Genomic DNA, 9936 nt, shown 5'->3' with positions numbered 1-9936 from the left:
AAACAACAAAATTACGAAGAGTTGTCTTGTATCAATTATATGTCTATTGCACAATAAGTATCCTTTTACAAGTGCTTGACTTTTTTTACTAGTACCTGTCGTAGGCAGGTAACTAATGCATCCAACGGATGCCACTTTTTGTTTTGATTGAGCGAGCCAATCAAGTAATAGAATTTTTTGCTATATATTTGTCATTGAATTATTTATTGTTTAATTTTTTTTATTTCTTTAAGTTTTGTGTTCTTTGAATGAACAATCTATGTTTTGGAAGTTTTTTCTTCAACTTTTCATTTGCCAATGCTTTTTAATTTTGTGTTTTTTGGAAGTAGTGGATAAGAATGAAGACTAAAAACTTGTGCCTAGGAAAAGACACAATTCTACCATTTTGTAAGTTGTGGGTTGTCAACTTTATTCGATATGGACAAGTACATCCATTGAGAATGGTCTTAGTTGAAAATAGGCTTTAAAGTACTCTTTGTAAAGCAAATATTTAATGTCGCTTACAAATGTCTGACAAGTTGATCCTTAATTGTGTGGATTGATCTTATCATATTTATTGGCGCTTGTAAAAGCTTGGGAAATGTTATTGCATTTTGAAAATCCACACTATCAAACTTGAGTGACAAGCATTGATATTTGTCTCCAGATAGTAGGTAAGTGGTTGTCTGTATTCATATCCATTTTATGGTTGCATGAGAATTTAGGTATTCTAACGTTAACTTTATGCAAAATCTTGTTGTTGCAATGTACATCTCCATTCACGTGCATATCCATTTGTCTGACTGCACAGTAGACGAATTAAATTATACAATCTTCTGTTCAGTGCAAGATCCCTTGAAAAATGATTGAATTGGATACGATCATTCTTAATGCCGGTGTTCATAAGTTAGAAATAGAGATATGTGCATAAGTGTATGGTTATTGAACGGAGAGAAATTTGTAGAGTTCCTAGTTCTTATCAAGTAAGCAACTCTTTCTTTACGCATTCTGATTAGCGATTTCCTTAAAATCTGTGATAGTTTTTTCATATGTTTGTCAACGTTTTTTTTTTCTTCGAGGTGTGGGATGCTTGTTGTTTTGAAGCCAATGTCAACTCTAATGTCCTTCATAGTAATTTCTAAGTGCCTGAATATCCTCCAAAGTTTTGCCTTGGTGCTGAGAAGGATTGTCTTCAGAGAGAAGGTTGCAGATGGGGTGTTGAGTAGCTACATTGTAATTCATGTACAGAGTAATGAGTCTTCGTGTCTTTGTTCATCCTTCTACATGATTTAACTGAAACCCATGAGAGCTTCTATGAGAGCACTCTTCCCATTTGTCTAGTGTCAAAGGTGGAGAAGTGGGTGCACCTCCAACCCTTTGTGTCACTTTGGCTTTCTTCAATGCGAGCTCGAAAAGACTTTACAAAGTTGTGTGCAACTTGTTATGAAATTGTGTGATTTGGACTTTCCACTAAATTTTTTAAACTTATTTCCTAATGTGTATGTCTAAAACCCTGATTTGGTTTTTAAGTCTTCATTGAACAAAAAAGTTAAAAAAAATCAGATCATTTACGTTTTTCTTTATCATAATAATCGACAGCTAGGGTTAACAATATGGAAAATCATTTCAGAGATTTCTCACCATCTATCAAGGTCAAATTTCTACCTTTTCAATCTAATTTCACCTATTTAATGAATTTGGCTCTAAAATTGCATCTTTTAGGCTTTTAGTTCTCTCCTACCTTTGTTTTTGTTCTCTCGATCCTGGAAAATGAAAAATGAGAATTATACAATAGGGAACATTTTTAAACATACCAGATCATGAACCAATTGATCATCGTTAAATTCCCTATTCACCGTCTATAAATCATGATCTTGTTTTCTCAAATTTTTCATCAGTTTCTGTATATCAAAAATGCTTTTAGATATCCAAAATGACAATCTCAGGGTTTCTTAGGTTTTTTTTTCAGTAGATCATATGATGTCTATAATTAAAATTATGATTAACCTCGTTATACGATACTACGGTTAACTCATTTTCTTTTGAAATGTACAATGAGAGTAAAATTTGGGTTTTTAATCAACGAATTTCATGGCAAGCTACTTGTTCTAATTGACATTATTATATTTATCAACCTAGGGTTTGTTGATGAGGGCTTTAAACTAGGGTTATGCTCATAGGAGAGACTCCATTGTTGTCACTCTACTTCCCCTAGACTTCAATTAGTGCTTCCATATTATGAAGAGTACTATAATTACCAACAACATAGATGTCCATGGATAAGTGGCATCACAAAATAATATTTTTACCAAATAAGATTGCCCTTGAAAACTACAGCTTTCTCATTAGGCAAGCTAAAGTCCAATTTTTTATCATCATCAAAATTCACAAAACTAAGAGCTCTATATAACTGACCTCTAGAACTCATTAGCTGCCCACATTTCTTAAAGGGAATGATGAAAATAATATATCTTGTAAATGTTTTTGCAGTTTTAATAGCTCTGTAGATTGCAAGGAAGACCTGGAGAAATTTTATTTGCATATTTTGTCATTCATTAATGTTAAAGACCACAGTACATTATTAAGAAAAATGTGCATTTTATATTTCCAAGAAGCTCACAGTTTTGCTTAATTTAAATTATTGTCCAACATAGGCTCATTGGCTTTGATTGAGTTATTTATCGATTAGGAGTTTATCAATGCCAGTTTTGGTAAAAGCATCCCCTACCATTTATAATTTGTAAAAAGATAACAAGTTATTAAAAATTGTCCACTTTTGAAGATTTTCATCTCCAAGAAATATGAAACATTTATAAATCAAAATACATGTCTTATTGTTTTCATCCAGCTTTTTGTTGGAATTCCAAGAAGCATATTGAATAGTAGACTGAATCATATTGGATTTTTTTAATTTAATTATTATTAAGTTAAGTTAGTTAATTAATCATCATTTGATATTTGTGGTCACTTTAAAATTAGAAACACATATACAAAGTTCTCTTTAGGGTTTCGTAGAGAAAAGCCAACCCAGACATTCCTTAGGTTGTCCCAGATGTACCGGTAATCTTCAACTTCACACCATTTTTTGGGGAGTTTCCAATCCTTCTTGTGGCTTGGATTAACTTCTTTTTGGTTGTATCAGCTACTCTTAATAGGTTGATAGCTTACATCTTTAGGTTTCTTTTATTTGCCTTGAATTTAGTAAATAGAATTATTAATCTTTGCTTGTTACAAACTATTTTCAATAGCTAATCATGCATATTGAAAAGCATATCTCAAATGACTCAAATGATGGTCATATTGTTGGAATCCATTTCATTGATGCTCACTTTGAGTCTTAGGTGTAAGCTTTATTATATTTTAGGTAAATATATAAGTTTTCCTTTTCTTGACCAATTTATTCTACTAATATTTTATTGTATTCTATTAGTACACCTTTTTTTTTAATTCAGGTTACCATGAGAATCATCATTGGATAAAATATAGGTTCTTGTATATTTATTATTTGTCAAAGATATTAGATTTAAGTTTTTAAGATTTTGTGTTTATTTTTAGCATTAATGTTGTAGAGCACAGAAATAGAGTAAAAATAAAAATGAACAACAAATGCAAGAGAAAATATACGCTCTTGTATATTTACTATTTACTGGCCATGCAACATATATCCTCAATTTGGATACATGTAATGAAGGGACTCCATAGAGATTTGACATTGTTTGCTGAATAGGTTTTATATGATGAGGGTTCTTAGTGATTTGTTGATTATAATTATTATGAAGGAGATACTTAGCCCATTTTTTAAACTCTCCATTAGACATGAGTTATTTTGACAGTTGTGCTCTTCATATGGCTATATGTCCTGCTTTTGTACTAGTATTATAGATAACACATAATTGTTAGACACTAGACTTTGGTCATAGATTTCAGATAGACTCTAATCCAATTTTTAGAAATTAACCCAAAAAGTACCACAAGCATCACAAAAATGGTAAATGCAAGAAACTACCGACTGTTATTTTTGCATGAGAGTTCTAATGAAACATGATAATAGCCATATTTTTATATATAAATTTAGTAAGAGGAGAACACTATGCTTTCATCCTATATATCCTATGTCTAATTAGGTTTAAATATCCTAGGTCTGATTAGGTTTAGATAAGGTATTATATAGTTTATTGAAATATATTTAGATATATTACCTGTTAAGATGGATAACATTATAAAATAGGTTTTGTTTAATATGCAAAGATCTTCTATTGTTTTTAAATTAGGATTTATGCTTAAAAATAAAAATAAAAAATTATGCATTTCTTTGTTTCACAATGATTCAATTTTTTAATAAGAAAAATGATACAACTTTAAGAAATATTTTTTTTTATCAAAGAAAATAAAATCTCTACACTTCATTTAGGAAAGTATTTGCTGATCATAATCATTTTTTGTGGTAACATGTCTCCATGTAGAAATAAGAGCTATGCTTCAGGTGAAGTTCAATTTTATGTCCAATTATAATAAGCGGAAGCTATGACTATATTTCGAAGTACAAATGTGTTTGTAAGGATTTTGTTTTTATTCGAATAGAGAAATAAGTAGTGTTAAATATATATTTTTAGTGTGTGTAAGAATTTTTTATATTTTTTATTAAATTATTTGTGTTAAATATTTATTTTCTTTACTTTTCTTTGTTCTATTCTCTTTTGATTTTATGATAGATCATGTAGTTTGAATTAAAAAGTTGAAGAAATATTCTTATATATGAATTTACTAAGTGGTGAACACTATGTTCTCATCCTATATATCCTAGGTCTAGTTAGGTATAAATTAGGTATTATATAGTTTATTGAAATATATTCAGATATATCATCTCTTAGTGTGTGTGTAAGATTATAAAATAGGTTTTCTTTAATACTCAAAGATTTTTTATTTTTTTCTTTAAATGTTAAATATGAAGATGTCAAGAAATCGTAGACCAATAAGATTATCAAACATCAAAGTAGTGCACTGTTTGGAACATATATATAGTAGTAGTTATTGGGACATTAGATTGTTCTACATTACTATTATTTGTTGTTTACATTAAATATTAAAAACATGTAATTAAAAAATTGGAAAACATTTTTTATTATTACTCAGAAATGAGTAAATTCAACATTCCATGTACACCTAGCTTGTCTGCTAACTAAAATAGTGATTGGTAATTGTATATGTGCTGATGTTGTTTGACATTTGATTAGGGAACAGTGACATCAATAAATATTTTACTATCTAAAGGAGCTTGGATACTACAATTCCCTATCTAATTTTCAAATAAACTCTGGCAGATTTTGGCTACCGACAATGTGTGATCGCATTTATATTCCAAGTCTAGGTGGTGATTAGGATTGTCCCTTGAGTCATGCAATTGAATCAACATATTTGGAAAATGTATTTGTTATAGAATGCCCAAATGTTGAGAAATCCTTGCACATTGTTGTTGGCAAAGATTTTTTGCAGAATAAATATGGAACAATACATTATTTCAAAATTTCTTACCAATTGCATGGATCTTTTTGAAAATGAGGAAATTGTAAATCAACTAGCGAATGGATATGCGAAGAATTACTTTAGACCTCCTAAAGACTACAATGCATATGTAATAGAGATGAGTAATGCACCCATAGGTGGCTTGTTCTCCCTTGAAACTTTAAGCTCTTGTGCTTTTACAACCTATGTGTATAATTCCCTGGAAATTGCTATCAAAACTAAGTTCAAATCTATTGTGGATCATGCATTGCATGCTCATCATTCCCTATTTTCTGAGTAAGATGCATTGAGGATTGCAAATGTTTGCAACACAATGATATTTGTACAAATGCATATGTCTCCTCCTTAAATGTTACGGGAGAGTTGCTTGTCATTGGTCAACATTTGAGAAATAAATCTAATGATTGAATGAGTTGTGTAGTGAAAACATTCTTGTAAACAAATGTAATGATATTAAAACTATGTGTTGTCATCTTCTTGTAACAAGGTCAACATTTTAAGTTAGTATTGTTTACGTCAATGTGTCTTCATACATGATTACAGTAAATCACAGAAGACAATGGCACGTCTAAATTAAAATGTAAGCTTGTTGCATTGAAGCAATAATAATTTGACAATGAAAAATGCAAACCATTTTTTAAAAAATTGTATAAGAAAGGAAGACATTAATCAATGGATCTATTCTTTTATAGATGATGTCTAATTACAAAGTAATATACCTTTTTTCTAATAATGTCGTATTCAATGATGGCTATGTATTGTCATATCTTGTACTGAATTTTTTAAACATTTGGTTATTTCCATATTGCAAAAGGATTAAAAAAACCATTTATTGAATCTGTGGAAATCTGACATGACTCATAATGTTCAATGTTTTGAATTTCAAGACCTATTGGAGTGTGTTGCGAGTACTTCAATTTTTTACTAGACCAAACATCATCAATTGCAACAATCTGGTATGTTTCCATACCAACTTTTCCAAATACAAGTTCAATTTTCACCTATAACTACATTCATAAGTAACGATTAGTACATCTTCAATCAAAATTAGTTTCAATTTATGTTTTCCATATTTTATCTTCTCTTATAATTGTGTGTTCAATGGATGTTTATATCATTTATGAGATATATGAACATTTTTTGGATTTAACTTGACATTGTTTAGACACCACAAAATATTGTCACAAAAGAAATTACAAAGACAAACTCTAGTTGCTTGGAGAATAAAAGATTAAGCTTTTCAAAGTAGTGTGTTTGTCAGCAATGATGAACTTTTTGACATTTACAAAACTCAATATGACTCAATTAGTATATAAGAATATATAAAATAGGTTAGTCTTTATGTTTTACTATGTTGTAATGGAATTCAAATGCATTTATAGTCTCTGGAGTTTGAGTTGTTTGCAATGCATTGATATTCTTCCAATTGACTATGTGTGCATTGCTAGTTTGACCATATGTACCCATCACATTCTTGAGTAGAATGCATTCTAGTTCTAAACATATGTAAATAGTAACAATGCACAACCTCCTCTTACATAGTCTGAGTTTTTAATGTACTTTTGATTTAAAAATGTGCCACTTATGTACACAAAAATACAAATTAGTTAGATTCATATTAGGTTCCCATCAACAATATTTCCACAAAAGAATAACATTAAAGTTAAGATAAATCTTATAATTCATTGATGCTTTCCAAAAACTAAGAGATGTTGCTCATTGTCAATAGGTTTTGTCTCTCCACATTGTCTCAGTATGATTATTCTTGATGCATTTGGTACAATAAACCGCCCAACAAATCATCCCTTTGAAAGTCCTCAATCTAGTGTCCCTGAAAAAATCCTACAACTTCCAAGTGAATGCCAGAGAAAAATATTGGAAAGATATTTTTTTGAAACCATGTAGCAATGTTTCCATACGATGGATGGGGAAACATTTAGCCAATACCTGAGACCAATCAAATTTGTGTTCTATTACCATTCATGACAAATGGAGAATTAATTTACCTAAATTATCTAGTACAGGTATATAGGGGAGCTCATATCACGTTTCATTGTCGAGATATTATAATCCATTTCCCTCAAGGAAATCACGCTGCAAAAGATTTGACCAATATTTTCAATTCAACATGCAAAGCATTATTTTATCAGCTATCACCATTTAGGGTTGTTGTTGAAGGCAACACACTTGTATGCATAATAAATCTTCTCATAACACATTCAACTCTTTCACTTGAATAGATTATAAGACATGACAATATAAAGCTTGTAGGACAATGGTATGATGATGAAACAAGAGCCCTAGCAACAAAGACCGTAAAGCACCATTACTCATATCATTATTTATTTGAATTTTTGAATAGTGTCATGTCTCCTGGCATTCATCTTGTAGCAGATATTGGAAGATGACGCATCCTAACTGGATGAATTAACTATTACCACATGACATTTGCCAAAAGTAAATACATATGATATATAAGATTAGGCTCCATTTTTTGTGGGTTGAAAAATACTAGTGCAATATGTATATGCTCATTTGCATCTTATTAATGTGTGTGTATCTAAGTTTAGCTAACTATGTGTTTTGCTACTATGAACTGGTAATAATTTCATCAATTACATTTGATATGTATATAGTCACTGATGCTACAGAAATAGACTATTCTACCATTTCCACAAGGAGAACTAGTGATCAAAGAATCAATTTCATGTAATGTTTTGATTCCATGACATTGTTGATTTTTTTTCTCCTTGATATTTATGTTGCCATTCTATAAGATCTCGAATCCCATAAGTTTATCTTGCAAGGTGGTAAATGATAACAAAAAAATCTTGAAAAGTGTACAAAATAAACAAGTCAGAACCACAAGATAGAGTAACATGCATGTAAACATCATGTCCCATATGTCATTAATTCAATTATATGAGAGCATATTATGGGTATGATATCATCAGTTTGAAAGGCAACGATCTTTTCTCAATATGTAAATTCCTTCTATAGAAATCTCACACTTTAAGAATAATGTGTCTTTTGCAATGCCCAGTTGTGAGGACAATATGGAATTTATGAATGCATTGAAAAGGTCAATTGTTATAGATTGACTTGTGATGGATTCGATAGCAATTTTGTAATTTAAGATACTTGCAATAGTATATTGTTCAAAACTAAATCAAAAGCATGCAAACTTCTCTTCTACATACAGTCATAATCTTGTCCATGCCTACTTTTGCATAATACTATCCATGAATTCTCATTTATTTCTCTAAACTTATGTAAATTAATAATTTTATTTATACAAAATTTTCAAACTCCTCCCTTATTGAACCACATGGAGAATTTGAAGAGTGAGATGTGGGACTAATTATATAAAATAAATCTTTTCTTCCATTTCACATTGAGGCATAATTAGTTTTCAAGTGGCTAGTTGAAGTGAATATATTCATGTGGCAAGTTTGACACATTTGAGGAAGACATCTATTCTCTTTAAATTTCAGTCTTATATAAAGAGCCAATCAAGTTGATTGCAAGTATCTGTGATAAATTGTCAGAAGACAATGGAACTTCTTGGAATGGTATTGGGAGTTGAATTATGTGCTCTCTTGGTTCTATTTCTCTCTATGAATGAAACACCTACTTTCATTTCATTTTTGGCTTTGAACGTAATACTCTTCTATGTAATGCTCTATGCAATTGAGAAATATTTGTAATGTCTATAGCCATGAATAAATTTACAGACAATAAAGAAAACATTTTAACATTCAAATATAGTAAATGTTGATGATCTTATGTTGATTATGTAGCCAAATGTAATCAACAAGTGCAAGTTGTAGTTAAAGTACTTTCAAATTAGTTATTATAATGTTATATATGCTTTCATCATTCATTTATAAGTTATCTTAATGTATCAAGCATAATTGTATTGACAACTATGTTTTATGTTTAATTTTGATTAAAAAACCCTTTCCAATAAACAACTAACCTTGTAGTTGTTATAACATAGGATGGTAATAATGTTTGAAAAAAATGACTTCTACCTATTTCATCTATTCAAATAATGTTGTTTATGTAAATTATTTATTCTATTCATAAAAGCAATTACCACCATGACTGCTTTGACACCAATACCAATTGTTAATTTAGAACATGAAGAGACATCAACTTTTTTAAAAATTAAACATACCTCTAGCGGCAGAGGATAATGTTCCAAGCACAAAAGTACAAGGATCTAAGGAGATGACCTTCAGGTCACTATGGGTCACTATGTTGTAGAGATAATGGACCTAGAGAGTAAATGATGACAATGGATTGGAATATTTCAAACTCATGAGAAAGCTACAAATGCACACAAAAAAGCAACTCTCTCCATCAGAGATGTAACAAAGTGTGTAGATTGTCATAGAAAATTGTTGGGAGAAAATAGTGAAGCAATTCCTG

This window comes from Cupressus sempervirens, chromosome 8, assembly GCF_028749045.1.
Source record: "Cupressus sempervirens isolate cs-2001-9-10 chromosome 8, ASM2874904v1, whole genome shotgun sequence".
In the NCBI taxonomy this organism is placed as follows: Eukaryota; Viridiplantae; Streptophyta; class Pinopsida; order Cupressales; family Cupressaceae; genus Cupressus; species Cupressus sempervirens.
This window is presented reverse-complemented; position numbering follows the sequence as displayed.